We start from the raw sequence: 21,032 nt of genomic DNA on the forward strand, positions 1-21,032 counted from the left end.
CTCTTCCCATGTTCAGCATTTCCCAGCTGATGTGAACCTCAGTCATGTGGATTCAACTACTGGCTCTGCAATGCTACCCGAAGATAAGGCGGTAACAACTCATTTGTATCCCCAAATGATACAAACCAGAAGCAGATCTCACCATTTGTAAGTGGCTCCCTATCGGAGGGGGACTAGAGGTGAGAATAACTGTGCTGACTGCCAGCTCAGAGCTTCAGTGATTAATACTGGTAAATCCTTCAAACCGTATAAACAGAAAGACAGCATTGTGCATAGTCCTTGGTACAGGCTCTGTGCCATTCACTTGCAGTGTTCCTAATGCATCTCTGAAATTAAACTATATTTAGTTCTTTGTGCAAGAAATTAATGTGGATTTATATATGTACTTGCGCTTCCATGTTCAGGAGGGAGAGATGAGTACTCTCCTCTTGGAAGTGGAGATTACTTCATGCACAGCTTTTTGGCGAGTAAAAATAGATTTATTCTATTTTTGCATGTTCATCTGATTCAGTGCTGAAATCTCTGAAGCAAATGCAGCAGCCCCAGTTGCATTCAGCTCAGGATCATGTTCTGAATGATGATGAAAGAGCAGAAATGTGTTACGCTACACTAAATAAAAGGGAGGGGTTGGAGGAGGGTATTGAACACTGAGTTTGCTCATTTGATTTGTAAGCATATGAAATAGCCTGCCAGTTTCTTCAGCTAAGCACATAAATTACTTATATCGTGGTTGTGTGTTCTCTGTGCTTGCTGTTATCATTGGAAGCAGTTTTATCAGACTCCAGTCCCCACGGTACTTCAGAAAGTTGTAAGAGTGCAAAGCTATCTGAAGGTCGTTTGCAATCTTAACTTGAATTACTTAGAAATTACTAGCTGCTGTCAGCTGCTATAACAGTGCTGATATGTATCATAGGAGTTGTACGGTGACATGGGAGATGTACTGAAGGTATCTGAAACAGAAGCAAAATGTGTGGCTTTTGTGTGTAGGCAGGAGGATATTTCACTGTCAGCTCTGAACACGATCCCTGTACGGCAAGGCGCGGTGACTCCCTACTCATGGAGGCTGCTGACAGTGAGACAGGCACTTGGAAATTCGTCTTCTCCAAGGATTTCATAGGCAGATGGCAGATTTCCAGGAGTAATCTGCTGGGGCCGGGCGGGAGACGCATTGAAATAGCCTTGGTTTCGTGCCAGTTGACTGGCAGCGGAACAAGATTCTCCAGGGAGGCTGTTCGGCCTCCATCCCTGGGAGGTTTTCAAGACCAGAGTGGTCGAAGTCTGGAGAAACCTGCTCTGGTCTCATAGCTGACCTGCTCTGAGCAGGAGGTTGGACCAGAGGACCTCGTGAGGTCATTTCCAACCCAAATAATGCTGTGATAAGCTGCAGAGTAGGTTTGGCTTTAGTCGGAGGGATTTGTTGGAAGAGCAGGTGGGAGAGGATGTCGTAGGAAGCCCCCTCCTTCCTTTGAGTCAACATGAAGTCACTCATACTGCCTTGAGGAGTTCACCCTGTGTGTGCATCCACACCACGGGTATGACCAAGGAAACCCTAACACACCTTGTGTTGAAGCTGCTGAAGTCCCTGCTTGGGGTTCTCAGCTCCCGTAGGGGTGAAGCTGTGCTGCCTCAGCAGCAGAGGACAGAGCTGCTTGGTACTTACCTCCAGCTCCTGCATCCACCAGGACGCTGGCAAGCTCTCTGGTGACAGATATGTGTCGTGGTTGCCTGCGTGATCTCCTCTTCAGTCACAGGCCCTTGGAACCTAGTGTGTATCAACAGTAAATAGTTGAAGAGCAGAGAGCAAAAACCCTGAATTTGTATCTGTGGGGCACTTCTAGGGAATTACTGACAGCTACAATGCTTTCTGTATCTGATAGGACTGTGTTTTGTCACCTAGCGCCTAGCTAATAAGCCACAAAAGCTAATTATGACATAAAAGCGAGGTCACATCTGACCTGGTCCCACCCCCTGCATCAGTTTGCAGGCAGGTGCTGGCTGTGGGACCCTCGTGGCACAGGCTGTGTCAGGGCAGCAGCAGCCCCGTGCAGGTGAGGGCACACCTCAGGCTTCCCCCCCATTTCTGTGCCCCCCCCCCCCAAAGCTCTCGCGTTGCCCTCAGCTGCTGTCTGCAGGGAAGGCACCGGAGTGGCTGCAAACTACCATAGTTGGAGCAGTCCAGTCTTCAGGAACTCGGGAAAAAATGGAGAAATTAATAATCAAAGATGTTAGTTATATATATATATATATATATATATATTAAGGCCAATTGATGTAACGATCCTGTCTTTCACTGTCTTCAAAAAGCTTTTTTTTCCCTCAGAAATAGAAGAAAATAAGTTTGAGTGAATGCCACCAGTTCACTCCCTGCTTGCATTTTCCAAGTGCCTTACTAGGAAGCTTGCTTCTTGATTCAGTAGTGTTTTGGACAATAATCAGAGGACTTCAGGTCAGTTCCTCATCACTGGAGGAATACCCTAAGTTCCTGAACGTAGTGGGTAAAGGCAGCTATTCCACCACAGCCCTGCACTGCCTCTTTGGTGGTGTTGAGCATAAGGTGTAACAATCCCTCAAGGAAGGATTCTCCTTGAGAATTTCATAATTTAATTCCTGATGGCTCAAATGGCCCAAATGAGAGTGACGTGTCCTCTGATCCTACATCCAGATTGCTTTAATGGAGAGGTTGTGGTGGGCTTTGCATCAGTTTGTTCTCCTGAACTTCTGTGTTGTTTGTTGTCGTTCTGTCAGACCTTAACCCATGTCCTAGAAATGTCTTATTGCAAGAAACTGAAAAGAAAAATCGGTGACTGGCTTTGTTAAGGACATCTGCAGGTCTGCATCCCTGTTATGCCCATCACTGCCGCACGTTATCTGCAGGTGGTAGTGAAGGGAATCAAAGCTTCAGCTGGTGCTGGAGGAACAGCTGGACCTCATAAGATCTGCAAAAGAAGATTCCTCAAGTAAAATATGTCCTTGGAGAGCCATATGTGCAGAGCTGTTAGGATTTTGGAAATGATGTGGTGGAATGACAGGGAGATGACTGGTAAATATTAATTGGGAGAGCAGCCCGTGCCAAGAAATTCCTTGTGATCGCGTTACCTTCTCCTCATGCAAAATATTTACTGAGTCAGATCCCGCGGTTTAATTTACCGTAACAGTGCAGTCATTGCACAGCCACTTCAAGAGGAGACGCAGACGGCTGGCAGGTCCCTGCCTCGCCTGAGGGACAGCGGGGTGGCCCGGAGCAGGGTGCCTCCAGCAGACACCTCAGGCCAGAGCATGGAAGGAAAAGTTGAGCTAGTGTGGCCGTGCTGAGAGGCCGGGGAAATCCAGGAGATAATGCCCGAAGCTGGGATTTCCCTCCCAGAGCTGCCAGTGAGCAGGCATCGCTGCTGGTGCACAGGTGGGAGGTTGGCGGCATGGAGGAGGCTGTGCCAAAAAGGAACAGAAAAAAGAGGCATTTTTACAAATATTTCTACATTTCATTCTCAATTTTACTTCCATTTTGAATTTTAAAACCTCCTTCTTGAAAACTTTCCTATTTTTTTTTTTTGAAATGTCAAAATTCTGAATTGAGTTGAAAATACCAGTATTTGAAAGCCTGCTAAAAACTCTAAGTGAATTACATTTCACATCATCTATAGCTCATGTTGACTCGTTGCTATTGACGGTATCACCATTTTAGCAGCTGCTCTGACTTTCTAGACTTTTTCTTTAAACTTCATAATTTAAAATATGATCCTCATGTTAATAAATGTAGCTGCATGTTATATCCCTGTAAGTTTAAATTTGACACGTTTGCAGCACCCAGGAAAATATTTGCTGTTATTAAGTACCTTTGGAGAGCCCATTGAAGGTTTCTTCATAAATACAGATGCACAAATAACAGTGCAGCTGTGTCGTTGCAAGGTCCGTGTGTTCTCTGAAGTACAACAGCCCATAAGTGGCCTTAGCCCAAGAGGTCCGGCAGCCTGGTGGACACAGGGATGCCCCTGGAGCATGGTGGTCACCCTGCAGTGGTGGCAGAGAGCCAGCCAGGGACGGCTCTGGGGCCTGCTCAGGTTCCCCTTGGGGATAACTGAGGAATGGCAGCTGCATCCCTACGTCCTGGGATACCCAGCGGTCCTGAGAGAAGGCACAGAGCCAGCACGTGAGAGCAGCAGCAGCAGTGAGCTGCCCTTGGTACCCCACAGAGCTCAGTTTGGAGACTTCTCAGTTGCTTGAATGTTGGCTAGGAACGAGTCTGCGGTGGCGTGCAGCAGAGCAGGTCGTGCGTGCCTGACGTTAGCGTGATGTGGCGACCTCCTGCAGGCTGATTGCTGAACTACCCGGCTGTGTTTGCCTTTTGGTAGGGAAACGATGAGTACTTACATGTGAAAATTGTTCATGACACTGCACAGCTGCTCCGCTTGTCTGCATATCCCTGCATTTCACCCTGTCTTACAGCATCAGCTATTTTAAGATTGCTTTTTAAAAAAAAAAATCTCCTAATGTCAAATAATTGCAGAAGCGCAACTTCTAGTAATTGTAAAATGTTTCAATTAATTGCTCAAAAATGGAATTCCACGGGTTGAAAAGCCCTTCCGAACACCCAAATATCCATAGCAATCTTTTGAGTTTAAAACTTTTTTGGGAGGGGGATTTTTATTTCCATTTGCTGGGAGGGGCCAGTGTGACCCGGCACATCACAGGGACTCTTCTCCCATTTTTGATTCAGTAATTTGTATCACAGGGAGACAAATGCATGGACAGTGTGAAAATACTTCTGTTTGACTGGAATAAATTGAGAATTGAAGGTGAAATTTAGGATTTAAAGGAAGGAAGACCCTAGGAAAGCATCACTCCTCTCTTCAGCTGATGCCTCACGTGTGGATGTTTATGGGGAAAATGACCTGCCATGCTGAAGGCATGGGCTGTGTGTGCGTGGAGTAATCCCAAACTCGCCTATCAGTGTTCCTTAACCTCCCGGCAACGTGCGGTCAGTTTTCATTTTCACTCTTGGAATTGGTTCCATGTAACGCCCTTAAGCATCTCCATGCATTACAGAGAAACAGAAAATGCCCCCCAAATTGGCTGCCTGATTATTCAACGCGATCGCTCCCAGCTCGGTGTGGCAACGCGCTTTTCATGTGGCTGCCCATATGCCCCGCACATGCCTGTGATCTGGCTCCCAAAAGGGTATGTTGTGATCTGCTCGCGTGTGCCAATTCACATATCTAAACGTTTTCATAAGGGGAACCCCTTTGTGTTAGTCATCTGGTTGTCAAACAAGACCTGGCTGTGATCCTGGACCTGGCACTAGATGAAATATGTGCACTTTAAACATTTCATACTCAAACTGATGGGAATGGGCAATTCCTCAGTACATTTTCTCAAGGATTTTAAACAATAAATGTCAACCTAAGGGCAAAGCAAGACAGATTTCAGATTAAAGGGACGGGGTTTGCTACACATTTATAAATCCCGTAGTCCCAACCTCCTGCATGTTTTTTAAAGCAACGAACAAGGAAAGGCAATGTCAGACGCAGTGGGCACTTTTGTCAACACAACTTTTTCCTTGCGTAGTGTGATAGAAAGATTTCAAAAATAGATTTTTCTGATGGATTCATGACTTGGCATCCCATAGAGAATCTAGTATTCTTCCAAGCCAAGCTAAAGGTTGTGTTAGAGGACTAGCGAAGCCAGTCAAAAGAACCTTTCATCCCCAAGATAACTAAAATATTCCTTTGTTTATTTTTCTCCCTCAATTACTTTTCCTGTCTTGGCTTAATCTGTAGTGCTGAAGCTTGTCAGCACCTATAGCCTTTCGTTTAGGATAGATGCCTTGGGAGCATGAATAAAAGCAAATTTCTTGTAGGGTCTCCCTGTCACAGCTGCTGCCTGAAGCCCATTGACTTTTCTTTCAAAAGACCCAATGCTGTGCACAAACAAAACCCAGAGCCGGTAGTTTTATATTGCTTAACAGCCGCAATGAGTCCTTGCTAAGCCTGGTAGCCTCTCACATGCAACCGAAGCATCTAATTTGCTTGCTCTCCCACTTTTCAAAGAAAAAAAAAAGTGGGCACAGGAAAAAAATGATTGTCTCAGAACACCTGTCTTGAATGAGACTTCATAAAATTTTCAAATATTTTAACATGTGAGTTTTAGAATTTACAGCTGCAGAGAGAAGGTTTGAGTAAGAAAATGAAATTTCTGTTTGGAAAATTATTTCTCAAATAACCCACCCCCAAGCCCTTTTTTTTTTTTTTTTTTTTTTTTTTTTTTTAAATTTTCCCCAGGAAAGTTATGTCCTGAAACCTCCCACAGGTGCTTTCCTTTTGCCTTAGTTGGTGACGCTTGATGTGGAGCTGCCCTGCCCTCAGCTGGATGGGGCACCTGAGCCAGTGTCACCCAGCCGGGCTGCGGCCCCAGCCCATGGTGTTTTCCTGCTTTTCCTCTCTCTGCCTTCATCTCTCTTGTCAGCTCAGGGGTAAGCTCCCTGCCTTGCAAACTGCTCCTCCCCATGCACTGCTGGCACAAGGAGCCCTGCCTCCTGCGTTGCGCCTCCTTAGGTGACACTGGAACCTTACAGTTTTTAGTTTTTTTCCAGCATGAGCAATGGAGATGCTATCCTGTTGCCTGGGTGGAGCTGGGTTGTTCTCAGGCTGCTTGTGAAGCTGTTGGCTGGTTTCAGCTAGGTTTGATGGAGAAAGAACGGTGAGCGCTTCTTGACATCACGTGTCAGGCAGAGACCCAGCAAGTGCTGCGGCTGCAGGAGTGCTTGGAGCTTGCTGTCACGGGCAGCGTTTCTTGCAGGGAGCAACAAGACCCCACAGGAGGAGAAATGCTGTGATTGCCCCAGCTGCAAGAAAAGCTTCAAGGAAAGTTTGTTCTTGCTGTTGTTAGAAGTGTGCAGCAAAACAGGTCTCCTTGCCTTTAGCACTCCCAAAGCCACGTGCCTGGGTCACTGGGTATCCAAACCTCGTAACAAACCCGGTGTGAAAGCGAGAAGATGGCAATTGTGGCCAGGCAGTAGCAATTTGATGTCTCTGCTTCAGAGCAGGGTGTGTGTTGTGGCCAGGGCTGGCTGGCAGTGGTGTGGAAGCCAGGACGTAAGTGAAGCAGGGGGGGAACAGGGAGTGTGGATCCGTGCATAGCCTGGAAGGGGCCCTGAGGAGCCCTTCATGGCCTTCCAAAGGCTGCTGGCAGCTGCTGTGCTGCTACTCGCAGCTAGAAAATACTGTGGAGAGGTGCTGCTTCTTGTAATAGCTCAGCTGAACCCATTGAATCAGTTGGACCCGTTCTTCGATAATTCTGTTCAAAACTGGTGTTTTATTCCCTCCCAGCGAGCTGCTCCAGACCCGCTTCCTTTCCACCAGGGTCCCTGCCTGGCTGCCTCGAGGAAAACAAACGGGAACAGAGCGTGGTCACATTGGATGGAGTGCCAGAAGGGACGGAGCTCGTTTCTCCAATGGTGAGGCTTTCTTCTTCCTGCTCGCTCCCACAGTCATCTTTTCTTCCTGCACCAGCATCATCCCTGCTAATCAGGGTGCTGTGAAATTACGAAGGAGAGGATAGCAGGAGATATGGGAGGGAAAACTGTGTGAAAGGCAGAAGAAAGCACAGTGGGGATACAGGCAGAAAAGCAGGCTACGTGCTGAGCACGTGTAAAGGGAGACAGCTGGAACGTCGGAGAGAAACAAAACTATCTTTCCATGTGTGTTTGCCTGTTCCCTTGTTATTTTTCCTCAGTATTGCATGCAGCGTGGTTCCCCTGCAAGGTTAAAGATCACAATAATGTTTTATGTAGGTAGCAAAATTCCCCCTGTATGGGAAGTGGTACATGATTTTACTTACAGAACAAAGAGATTTCATGGCTTCTTAACACATCAAAGGAAATCTGTCTGCTGGCATCTGTTCTAGAGATGAGGTCCCTTCACTGCGGGCCAGGAACTAAAGCATCTGTGGCTGCGAGGACGGTGTGTGCAAAACATGCTTGTGCAGATACCTGCAGGCAGCTCTGGTTCTCGTCCAGAACGAGCAGTATCCCCAGGGCAGCTGCTACGTGCCTCGCTGACCAGCAGCTCTTTACGTCAACGCTTTGTGAGAAAAAAAATAGGTACGTGCATGTAAACCAAGGCTTGGAAGAGCAGGAGGATAAAGATAGCTTTCACGTTCTTTGGGCTGGAGGAGTGGTGGGAAGTGTCAGTGGGCAGCGGTTCAGAAACTGCTGTAACTGTGCAGCTGCCTGGCTGTTTGGTCTGCAGTGTCACTCGAGTATCTGCACTTGCAGGCATGAGGACACTGATCTGCCCTCTCGTATCATCTGTTCAGTGCAGTTATCTGTGTTGCCATAATGCACCTGTCCCTTCAGACTTGAGCACAAATTTAAGTGTATCAACTGAATGCAGGTGGATGGATGTAGTAGAGAAAAAGTGGTGTTTTGTTTTGTTTTGTTTTGTTTTTTCCCCCATGGTGATTGATGCAAGGGGCAGCAGTCCCAGCCCACCTTACTGCGGGGCTTGTTATGGATTGACTGAGCCAGGACTCACAAGGACTGTTGAAAGAATGGATTATCCATAAGGTATCGGAGTTTGATGCTGAACCTGTCCAAGCTGAGCATGACCGATTGATTTTTACATTAAACTGAGTGATGCGTGTGCAGTCCTGACTGGCAGAAAGGACAGATGATGGAACATGAGGCCTGGGCATGAGTCCGACACCAAAGGACTCCTGCAGGTTGTGCAGACTGGGCTTCTGCTCTCTCAGCGCTTTGTTTGCAGAGTGCTGTGGTTTTCCTAAGGCTGTTTGGAGCAGGGAAAAGAGGACTTTGGGGATGCAAAACCAGCCCAGGTGCTGTGAGGAGTATACGAGCGTTTCACAGAATTTTGGTGACAGCAAGATCTACTTTATCTAACGAAAAGATACATCTTGTATGTGTCTGTGCATATACATCAGGAATATCGGGAACCTATTGTGATGTGCTTATGTGGCACTTGGTGAAGCATTCCTTGTGCTGGTGTTCCATGGTTCTGATGTTCTCAGGTGTGGGTAGACATCTGGCAGGCAAACACTGGTAAACGTTATGCAAGCCTGCTGGTTCTGTTAGGGTATTTGTTGCGTTTCCCTCTCTTCTCCAGCTTAACACTCCTTTAGGACACGCTGACATCAGTTGCAATTACGGTGAAACAAGGTAATTCCTGGAAACCGCGTAAGATGCTTGTGCCAGATGAAGGCATTTTCTAATGCACACGTAATCTATAACTAGTTGTTTTTAAAGCCATTTGAGAATAGTACAGTGAAGGCATTTTGCATTTGGTCAGTCAGAAGTTAGTAACTGTTTTAGAAGCCTCCTGGAAGGGAAGACGTCAACTAAAGCTTTTGCAAAGCTGGGCTTTCACTTCACAGCATTTTGCAGAGATGCATTCTTGGGTTTGGTTCATATGGGTTCATTTCCCTGACTTTCACTTTGAATTTTGGAATCAAAGGCATTCTAAACTTCTAGGTCAAACTTATTAGAAAACACTGCATCTCACCTGGTTTCAGCTCTCCAAATAGTGAGAAGTGGTAACTCTCCTGCTCTGGTTTTGATACAAATCTGTAAATCATTGCGTCGGTATATTTGAAGCTTGGCCCAGCACCTCTCTGTCCAGAGGCAAGCGTTGCTCTGAAAGTTCATGACTTCTTCATTAAACAAGATGACGAATGTGGTATTTCAGTGAAACATGCAGCGTAACATGGCAGGTTTCTGGGGAGATGGCAAAGACATCACCCAGCTTTCATATTTGGAATTTTCCTGGCATAAAGCTGGCGTGAGCTGGGAGGCGATTCAGATTGTGGTGGGTTCATGACCGTAGATCTCAGGGCTTGTTCCTTTGAAGCAGAGTTGGTGACCTTTTGGGAGCCTCAGAAATACTTCTGTCTGTCCTGGATGTTAGCATTCACCCATAGCGGCTGTGGCTGAGTGTAAGGCTGGAAGCTACAGCAGGGACCTCAAACTTGGTGTAGCACAGCGGAAGGGGAGAGGTACAAGTAGTATGATCACCAGCCCATGAGTGTCCAGCCCTTCCTGCATGTCTGGTCTGTACAGTCTCCAAGACCTGCCCGAGGGAGAAAAGTTGTGGTATTTTAGGGAAAAAAAGTCCTTTCCCTTCTTCCCTAGCATAGGCGGCCAGCCTGGCAAGGCCTCTCCCTTCTCCCCACCCTGCTCCTCTCCAGAGGAACGTGCCTGCCCCTGGGGTTTCCGGGAATTCCCGCCTGCATGTGGTTTCTTAACCAGTCCTGCAAAAATGTATTTTTTATTGAATGTTATTCTAACCATAAAACTTTTAAGCTGTTCAAATACTTTCCTTTGTACCGTAGACATCTGAGACTATTAGCTATTAACAAGTAAATGTACTTTTTTTTTCGACTGCTTCAATCTGCTAAGTAGTTTTCTTTGGACTGATTCTCCCCTAGTCTTGTACCAGAAGAAACATTACTGTGATCTGATAGCGTATCTCCTCACTATCTGTCTCCCCAACCTGTAGATGTGGATGTGTTTTATTGTAAATTAAAAAGCGACTTTATTTCATGGCAACCCATTTAGTCAAATAATTCACCCGAGATCCAGAAATGTGTAAAGCCAAGGGGTCCCAGTGCAATCCCTCTTTGAAGCCTATGCTGCTCTGTGGGACTAGAGCCTTTACTTTAGTAAGGCTCAGCCGGAAGCTTTCAGGAGATGAATTTCACCATTTCATTTCCATAGCTATTTTAATAATTAATATATTTCATTCTTTAATGCCTCTCACCTAAGCTTCATGTCACTGGAGTTGTTGACTTTATACGCACTTGGTAATTTGTACAATGGCCTCATCTGAGACTGGCACCCTGTTGAGAGACAAACATCAGAATTTTGTTTATATGAGGCAGGAAAAGCCTTGCAGGAAGGAAGCAGTATCCTTGTGGGTTTGCACATGAGGAAAAGAGACCCCAAATTTGCTGAACCTGTTCTGGATCCCACAGAGATCTGTTGACTGATATGATGAATTATACACCTGAATTGGATTGTAGGCATTTAAGTAAGTGGCCTGGTTTTCTTGCTGTCTTGAGTTTGTGTAGAATGGGCTCTTGGGATTTCTAGAAATCCATCCTTCCACAGGCTGGGAATGGGATGGCTTCCCCCTGCCTGTTCTCAGCCCAGACAGCCCCGCTTTTGTGCAGTTTGTTCTGTGGTAGGTGCAAGAGGCTTGCTCAGTGCAGGTTATTTCAGGCTGTGGAAGAAAGCTGCGTAACACCTCTTAACCTGAATGGTTTTCAAGACTGAACAAAGAAACTAAGAGTCCTAAAACCTTTCTGTCATGGTGCATTATGATTTGTGCGCATGAGTGAAATGTTGCGAACTGCTCCCTGTCATGCAGCTCAATGGAAGTGTGATTCAATCAGGCTACGAGGTCAAGTGTAAAAAGGAAATTAAGAAGAATTTGAAGAGCACCAGCAAAAACAAACAAAAACTATAAAACCTTTGCATGCCCACCACTTGTGGATACAGTTCCAATCTCTGTATTTTAAGAAGAATATTAGGGAGTTGAGAGAGATTATGGTGGGGAAAATGACAGTCAGGGGGCTGAAGCAGCTGCCTTTTTGAGGAGGTATGAGGGATGGTGATTGTATGAGGCAGAACCAGTAGGGCACTTGTCTTATTAACCTAAAGCTAGAGTAGTTTGTCTCTGCTCTGCTGGACAGGATGGCTAGAGGGGAATGCTTGGGCCTTGTGTTTGTTATTTATGTAGGTTTTGAGTCTGTAGACGTACTGGAATGTAACCCAGAATGTGTGACGTATAACAAAAATAGAATGTATGTGAATGTAATGCCTGAGAAACATAAATCTTGTTGTGCAGATGAAATACAATAACTGATCAAATATTGAACACACAAACCTGCACGCACACACAGGAACTGGGGAATTTTGTCTTAATGCTCTTGTTAGTCATAACAATGACAGAACAGAAATGAAAAGTTGAGCATAAAACTAAGCAAAAGCTTTGAAAAGGAAAAGAAAACTGCTCGTGGCTGTTCAGAGCTGGCTCTGAGAATGTAGGCAGGAGGCCTTGAGCTCTGTACGGGAGTTTGGTTTTACCCCATGAAAGAAACCTTGGAAGACCTTGAAGCTGAGACAACTTGTTTCTACAGCACCGAGTGGTGGCCAGCTCTCTTTTCAAAAAAGTAGTTCAGATTTAAGCACAAAGGCTGATGTTTTTCCAAGAGAACTTGAAGTGGAGCTCTAACCTGTTGCCTCAGAACTGTTCAGAGCATTGGATTTTTCATTCCTAACTTCTTACTCAACAACTTTTATATGTTGTGTGTAGGAAATTAAGTATGTTTGTAGCTTATTACCTGGCTTGTGTATGAAAAATTGCAAATCACAGATGATAATTTGCATACGACATTTTTGCTACCTCTCTGCTGACTTTTTAACCAGCCGTTACCTTGCAGGATCACTGCCATACAGCATAGGAAGGCTTCCTTCCCCTTTGAGCCGGGAGGTGTTTCCTAAAGACATATTACAGCAAAACCTTTAATTTCAAGCCTAACCATAAGCAGTCAATAGCCTGTCACCACATAACAGGTATGCAGATCTTGACTCATAACCCTCACAATAATTTTTCATCCCACAAATGTTAATATTTACTAGGAGTCGGTCTCCGCACTGCAGAGTCATTTGTGCTGGTGGTGCTATGACTTACACGTGAGCTGAACAAAGACATTAACCTCCCACTAACACAACTACATAAACAGAAGTTGTGCTAGTGGAAGGGTCGTGTTGCTTTGGTTAACGCAGCAGTGTGCCCTGTTGTGTTCCTACAAGGTGGCAGCTCCCAAGCGCGGAGGCCCTGGTGCCTGTGCTGAACTGCTGTGCCCTGTCCCAGGCCGGGGACTGACACCCGAGCAGGTCTCAGTCAGCTGTGATTGTAAATTCTCTGGGGCTGGAGAGTCACCAGCCAGTAATCCTCTATGCACAGGCTCCCCCTTATGGAAATGAAAAATACTAAACAATGCTTTTTTTTTTTTCTCCAGCTTCAGGTAAGACTAATAGCTTAGGAGTATGAGGGCACTTCTCAAGCCTACAATAGTGTTTTCAGACTCCACATTTTGAATTTGGATGGTGAAGGAATAGGTGAATGCTCATCATGACAACATGAGTGATGATGACACGTGTCTGCGTTCATACTCTAAATGATTCGAGCTGCTTCTGAAGTTGGAATTTCTTGTGACATCCTGGTGATGAGGAAGGGGAGAGGAGCTCTTCAGATGGTGAAAGGAACCAGGATGCTGCAGTGCCAATTGTAGCTGTAGCCTTCTCTGTTTTATGAGGAACAAAAGCAGGTCATAGGGAACAAATAATTTAGTTTTGGAATAATTATTCTTTAAGACACCCTACAGAGGGTATTTAAGGTTGTATTCTGCTGATGGATCAGCCTCAGTGAAGAAGTAATAATGGAAGACATGAAATTTTTCCCTTAACTAATAAGAAATTTCAAGTTGTTCCCTTAACTAGTAAGAAGTTTCAAGTTGTTCAGGTGGGAGATGCTGTCACTTGTTTTCGTGAAAGGTGGTTACCAGTGCTGTGAAACCTGTGTGAGAGCAATTATGGTTCTGTGCTCACCCCGTCCTGATACTCTCCAATTAGCACGCGTGCATGATGACCTAGACTACAAGGACCTTTGCCCTGGCTCAGTGGGACAGCTGTGACTGTTGGATGTTTGGCATCACAAAGAGCTGCAGCTTGAGCTGGTGGTCAGCATCATCCCGCCGATGTTCTGGGCTTTGGTGAGATGCTCTGATGGCTTCTCTGAGCTCTGGTCACAGAGCAGTTCTTGTTCTTGCAAAACCATTTATCAGTTGGCTTAAGCTGTGTAATTGGGTCTTGTTCAAATAATGCCTGAATGGTCCACCTGGCCTCCTAGCATCACCGAAAATCACGTGGCTTCAGCACTGTGCTGGACCCAAACATCTGGCTTTGGTTAATCATCTTTCATGGGTTGTTGGAGCAGGGAGACTGCTCAAACATTTTAAATACCATTAAAAATATTATTAGCAATATCAAACAGAATTGGTATTTTTATAGTATTAGTATTAAGATATTTAAATATGTACTGACGATGATGAGGGAGGAAACTATGGGAGAAGTAGACAGGAGAGAAGATTTTTTGTGGTAGTCCGGGCCAGCTGAATATAGCTTGGTGCATTCTTTGTTGCCCATCTTATAGACTTCTTAGTGGGGTTGAAGAGCAGGGAGAAGGGAGGCAGAAGTGCCAGGAAATGTGTCCAACAAAGTCATGGGGACTGGTTGGCTCTTCTTGTTGGATGCTCTGGCCCCTGTCCTGGTAGCCAGCACGCTCTGCAGTGGCATGAGCCATGCTCGATAGTTTTGATTGACTGGGGAAGACAGGCCAGTTGTTTTTAAGTGTGTAACTCAAGTGCAACAGCACAACATGAAAATCAAAGACATCACAATAAGCCCTGCTGGTGTAGGAGGGACATCGCTGAGACTGCAACATTAAAGAGCAGCAGATATATCTGAACTTCTCTTCAGGGTGACTTGAATATATAATGTTGTTATGTAGATTAGTTCAACCTGAAAATTAGGTTAAAAGTTCATTTTGCACCTTTCCTATAGCTGCAGTGGCATGTGCAGTGAAAGCAGATTGAGTGTTTTTTATTAAAATGATGAAAAATTCACATCCGTGCTGGCTGAGTGTTACAGCTTTCTCACCCATTGCCTGAGCTCCATTTTGCTTGCCAAATATCAAAAGAGATACTAATACCAACCATAAAAACACCCACCAAAATGCATGCTTCCCACTCCTTTGTGGTGGGGGTGGTTTTGTTCGCAGCGAGTAACAGCTCTCCCTTGGGGTCTGATCCCTCTGCTGTGTTTTCCCTGGCGGAGTTGTCCCTATTGGGAAAGAAGCAAATATTCCCAGTTTTCATGGTCACTTTGCTAAGAAACCCACCTGTCCACACCAGGGAAAATGCTTTGAAGGAGGGAGCGAAAGCTGCACAGCCAGCTATTGCTGAGGCCTGACCTGCCGAGAGGTGCAACCGCGGGCAGTCCGTGCTGCTCGCCTGAACCCATTGCTGGTGCTGAGACCTTCATGGCTTGCACTACTAACCACTGAAATCAGGCAAGTACAGCTCTGGTTGCTTCAGAAATGCCAGGAACAATAGTGGGAGCTGGTTTTAACTGTCTGGAGGTGACACCTAGTTAAAAGGTGTCCAGGAAAAGAGCAGCTGTTGCAGTACCTGTAGGTAAAGGTGAGAGGAGAGCGAGAAGAGACCACAGCATTTGCATATGTCTTCTAATCAGTTCTTTTCATTCAGTGATTTTATGACACTAAAGCATCTATGAATTTGCTTAAGATTTGCCACTTGTTTCCTATGTGAGGAGAAGGGAAGCCCCTGGCCTTCCGACTGCTTTGCGCGACCACTTCTGAAGCTCAGTTTTCCCATTTTATTAACTTGGTTGTGTTTATTTAAATACACATAGAAAACTTCTTCCTGTTCTGTGAACATTTTGCTGTCAGGGTGATGCTGTTTACTTGCTCTTTACTGGCATTTCAGAATGCATTGGTTTTCTCGGGGGGAGCTGAAGCATGAGGGGCTTTGTGCACTTGATGGGCACACGGGCTCGGAGCAGCCTGGGGCCAGCAGCACCCATGGGTGGCCCGGAGCCGCTTTTCCAGGAGGAGGGGGAGATGGTGTCATACAGCCCCAGCCAGCACGCGGCCAACGTGAGGATGGGATTTGCTTCAGGCTTTGGTGGATAATCCCTCTTCTCCAATTCTGCAGTAGTTTGGAGGACTATCAGCGTTAGTCTGGCGTGGGATGGAAGGAGGGAGGCTCCTGCCTCAGCCTTCTCGTTCCCTCCCCTGAAAGCAGAGGCTGAACTGCACCTTTTAATGCAGAGAGTGCAGACAGGGGCTGGTCCTGATCGGACGTGATCCCCACATGCAAACGGAGGCGAGGCCTGGGGATCTCCGCGTGAGGCTGGAGGACCCGAGGTGCACGGCTGCGGTGCCCGGTAGTGCCCGGTGCTCGGCTGCAGCAGCGCTCGAGGCAGGCTCATTATGCCTGACATCCTTCCCTCAGCGCTAATCATTTTTCCATTTCAACAACGGCTGTTTACAGCAGCTGCTGCCTTATGTTTGGTTTGATCCCGTTCCAGATTTTGCAAGTGATTAAAATGCTGCTAATAAAGATATTTTAACTAGGATTTACATGTTGACTTGCCTTTTCCAGCTACAAAGTACCTTCCTACCGCTCCTTTCTCTCGTCCACACCGGTGGGGCTGCCTGGCTTTCCGGCTCGGGGGCGACCCGGCAGTGCCCGTCCCTTCAGCCCCGCTTTGCCCAGCTGCTGCCGGGCTCCCCCGGGAGCAGCGGGGAGGTGTGGGGAGCTCTTGGATTCTGGAAGGCATCCCGGTGTCCTTGCAGCGCACGATAGAGAGATTATCTTACACACATTCCCTTGTATGTTCCCTTGGTTTACCACATACTTGAATGATTTCTATTGGAATATTATAATTGCATTCATATGGCCTAATAGCAATGGCAGTTAGGAAAATTTCCACATGCAGCCCGTGCCGGGGCCGAGGGCTGCCATGCAGCCCGCATCCTCAGCTACACCCACGCGGCGTGCCGCATGGGAGGAGCCCCCTCACCGGAATTAAAGAACAAGGAGAGTTTCCTGCCATGTTTCTTCAATCTCTTGGCTTGGCAACTGGCAGGTTTGCAGAACTGGGGATGGAGGCGTGAGTAATTCCCACCTTGCCACCTGTAAAACTGCAGTGGGCGCTCGCAGAGCCTGGAGAGCAGGATGGATGCCGGCCTAGGTGGGATGCGGGAAGCTGGGGGACCAGGCAGGTCCTGCGGTGCACGTTTGGGAAGGGCTGGAAGATGCCGTGGCCTTGCCTGGGCCTTTTGGCAGGAGGGAGCGAAGCAGCAGAGGGTGCTCTCGCCGCAGCAGCCGGGAGCTGGGGGAGAGGGTGTTGTGCGAAGCCAACGCTCCTCGCACCGAGCTGAGCCGCGCGCCCTTCCCGCTGCTTGCTGCTCGCCCCTCCCTCTGCGAATGCAAACTCTCCCTTCTGTACTGAAGAAAAAAAAAAAAAAGATGACTTTGGGCTGGTGCCAGCACGCAGAGATGTTATTGTGGATTGGCATCTGGCCGCGACACTGGAGCGAACCAGTTACCTTGGAGGAGGCTGTGTAGGAGTGCAGAAAGTGCACAATGTGACTCAGTCCTTTTAAATTACCGATACAGAAGAAAGCGAAGCTCATGGTGGCTTTTGTTCAGCTCTTCATTCAGTCTGCTAACTGCAGGGTCATTCCTTTGCCTTGGCTTGAATGACCCTGAATATATATCCACTGCTGGAGAAATAAGAGGTGTGCTTACGTTTGATGAGGGCGGGGGAAAATCAAGGAAAATTTAAGACGAGGTAAAATTCCGTGGAAATAAAGGTCTAAAATACTGTTTAATGAGCACAATGTTGATTTAACATTTCCTGAAAATTCCCTCTGAAGGGTACATGATTTGACAGACAAAACATAGGACTGAGATTTGCGTTCTGTGTCAAATTATCTGCTCTTTTTATATCTCCTCACATCCCCTTCCTACATTTCATTTTTTCTATCACACCTATTGAGATTGTAAACCCTTTAAATCTGCTCTGCATATACACACAGTCTGGCTTGATGGAGACCTGACTTGAATTACGTCTTGAACAGCTTATACAGTACTAATTACATTAATAATAATTGACTTCAGTGGGCTTTGGATCAACCTCCGAAGGAATACATTTACATCTCATTACTTACCCTGATGGAGTTCTGCATGTGCTCTTTCTGCAGACGCTGGGGAGCCTGGCCGGGGGCCTGGCGGGACCGCAGGAGGATCCGTCTGTCCAGCCACGATGAGCCCTCCAGCCGGGGAGCGGGGAGCGATGCGGTTCCAGTAGCTCCGCAGAGCTGGAGCGAGGAGAGCCCAGTTTCCAGTGGATTTGTGCCATGACGCTGATTGATTTTGCTGTCTAGAAGGTAGAGTTCCCGCTGAAGCTTTCACTGCTGCTGTGAAATGTGTGAGGGATCTGTCCACCAAGGAGCCTAGGCAGGTTAAACTGATTATTTTTCCCTCTTTCACAGTAGAGGCTTCATCCCTTGAATTCTTTGAATCAGAGTTAAAAATATTTACTAGCTCAAACAGATGTTTTCGGTTTACTGTAGCAGTGTTGGGTAAGCTGCACTTGGCCTGCGTTGTTCAAGAGGTTAGTTAATCCCCGTGTTCTACCCTTCCTCAAAAGCAGTGACTCAGTTGACCCAGGTAAGGGATTAGTTGATTCAATGAGTATTTTGTCAATAGAGACCTGCAGTTGGATCAGGTACTTACGCTGACATTTCTCCTGGCTCAGTGAAATACCTCAGTATCTGTATTGTCTTGCAGTATCGCGTAAACCCCTTCTGTGATCAGTGGAGAAAAAATACGTGTTTCGAGAGAGCTTCAGTCTTAAGGGACATATACTCTTTGGGAATCAACACACTGTAGAGTATATACACAATAGATAGTCTTGCAGTCAGTAATCTCACCTGTAAGCGTTATAAAGGTCTTTTGTGTTTGGTTCACAGTCTGTGTGCAAACACTGCTCTTTGATATCCGTGTTGGTCCACAGGGAGAATGTGCTGGAAAAGAACCTTTGATTTCAACATTGAGAGGGAAAATACGTATGTCTCTAGCTCCCAGGACAGGGTGGAAGTGGGAAAACTGGGGGACGTTAGGAGCAAGAGACAGAAATAAGAGAAGGAATAAAGGAATGTGAAGACAGAAATATTTGACTATTTGTCATTTTCCTTGCCCTCAATTACACTTAGGAGCTGCCTCAAAATCAAAGGGATGATCTGGGAGTACATAAAAGTGATGTTGAGCTCATAGGAGAAGGGAATAACAAATGTCAGTGGTCTTAGGAAGCCCCTGGGGAATGTTAGGCTGCTGGGCTGTAAGTGTGAAGACAAGATACACAAATATGGAGAAAACAGCAGTAAGAAATAGTTAGCCAGTAGCAAGATAGCAAATGAGAGCTAAATAAACCAAATGAGAGGATTTTTTTTCCTTCTAAAGAGTCACGATTAAGAGAGCTTTGTTTTCTTTCAATGTTCAAGAAACACATTTTTACAAGACTCAATTTTTCAGTCAAATGAAGACACAATATCAGCTAGGGTCTATTCTGGAAACATGGATCAAAACCATGGTGACAGACTTTTTCCCAGCTTTTCTGCATCCTTTCTCAAGGGATTGTCTAGTTGGGGCTTCACGGATCCAGGGGAATGGAAAATTTGTGCACAGTGATGCCTATTGTATGTTTAATATAATGATATACCTAGCTATATTAAATCTTTGACTATTCTTTAGGTATTACTAATTAAAAGAAGGGTGCCCAAGCCTGTGAAATTTATCCTAGCACTGGCAGTGCTGGTGTCTGGAACTGGGATGTCAGGCGTGCAGATTATCCCTCCTGGGTTAGTTAAAAAGCATTGAAGTTGCTTGGTCTGCCCATCACCTCTTACTTAAATCCAGATTTTCGAATTAGCATTATTCTATTAAAATACACTGAGATCCTGCCTGTTCCATATCCAGTTGGGAATATATTAAGTCTGTATTTCATTAGCTAATAACATACTGACCTTATCATATGACACTTGCTGGGTAATAATGCTTTGCATCTCCTATCTCTAGCACCGTCTCTTCAGGATCTTGATGTACTTTCAGATAGTGAATTTAATCTCACTGCCCATTTTTGTGCTAAATTTGTATTATCATCCTTGTTACATATGTGAAAGAACTGTAAATTAGCGAACTTTCCCATAACCCACAAAATTTGTTGGAAAGCATGTTACAAAATGCAGGTTTTAATAGCACTTGTGACAAACTTTGCTACCATGGTATAAGATTCCAGCTGGAACACAGACAATAATGAATTAGCAATGTTTAAAATGGTTTAAATGGCAGCAGTGGTGATTACAACCAGAAAAAATAAACTGTCATGTATGGAAAAATGCTAATACCATAGCAAATCTGTAGTAGTGCAGGATTAGTGCCTCGAGCTCGATGCATTTGGTTGCAGGGAATGAACAGGGTTGCGTTTCTAGTACTGCTGGGTTCCAGTTTCGAGGGCTTCCTCAGCTATCCTTGTTCGGTTCACAAAGACAGAAGTCTTGTTGTCCAGACTCTTGTACGTTTCTTTAGGACTTTGTGGAAAATCTCACCTGAGGTAGGCAAGGAATTGTTTCCTTTCCCAGGCACATTTGCAGGGTTTTCAGTGAAGACACTCACTGAAACCTAAATCTACTGAAAACTAGATCTAAAAGCTGTTCATTAAGCAAACATTATTCAGAGCAGTAAAATACTTCATGAACATTTATAAACTTGTACAACGTATTTACTGATGTTATTAAGCAAAAATAACGTTAATGGGCTTTTACACTTGAAATGGTTGCAAGAACACAAAGTGATTCAACCACATAAAGGTTTTTAAAAGTAGAAACCTTTGTCCCATCCAGCCTTTTCCAGATGGAAGTCTTAGTTTCAGTTCTGGGGTTTCCAGGTTAAAAAAAATAATAATTACTAGAGAAATCCCAGGCAGCTGTAACTAATGTGCCAGCTACTACCTTGGACAACCCAGGGACTGCATGGCTGCATCTTGCATGAAAGAGCCCAGACTCCCAAGTTGGCATCGTTATAAACCCGATCTTAGCAGAGCATTCCGGGGTGAGACCTGTAACACATGCTGGCTGTTTGGGTTGTATTATCATGATCTAAATAATTATTTGTCCTGGCTGATATGTAGTTCTTACAGGGATGGAGTTTCAGCTTCCAGACAACAGTCCCGGCGCTAAGTGTCACAGGATGTGGAAACCTCTGACTTAAGGCTACTGTATTACCTGCTGACGACTGCCGAACACATGCAGTCCTCCTGCCGCTGTTGAATACATTTGCAGTTTGCTCCTCATCCCAAACTGCTTATGGGC

This window comes from Anas platyrhynchos, chromosome 14, assembly GCF_047663525.1.
Source record: "Anas platyrhynchos isolate ZD024472 breed Pekin duck chromosome 14, IASCAAS_PekinDuck_T2T, whole genome shotgun sequence".
NCBI lineage: Eukaryota > Metazoa > Chordata > Aves > Anseriformes > Anatidae > Anas > Anas platyrhynchos.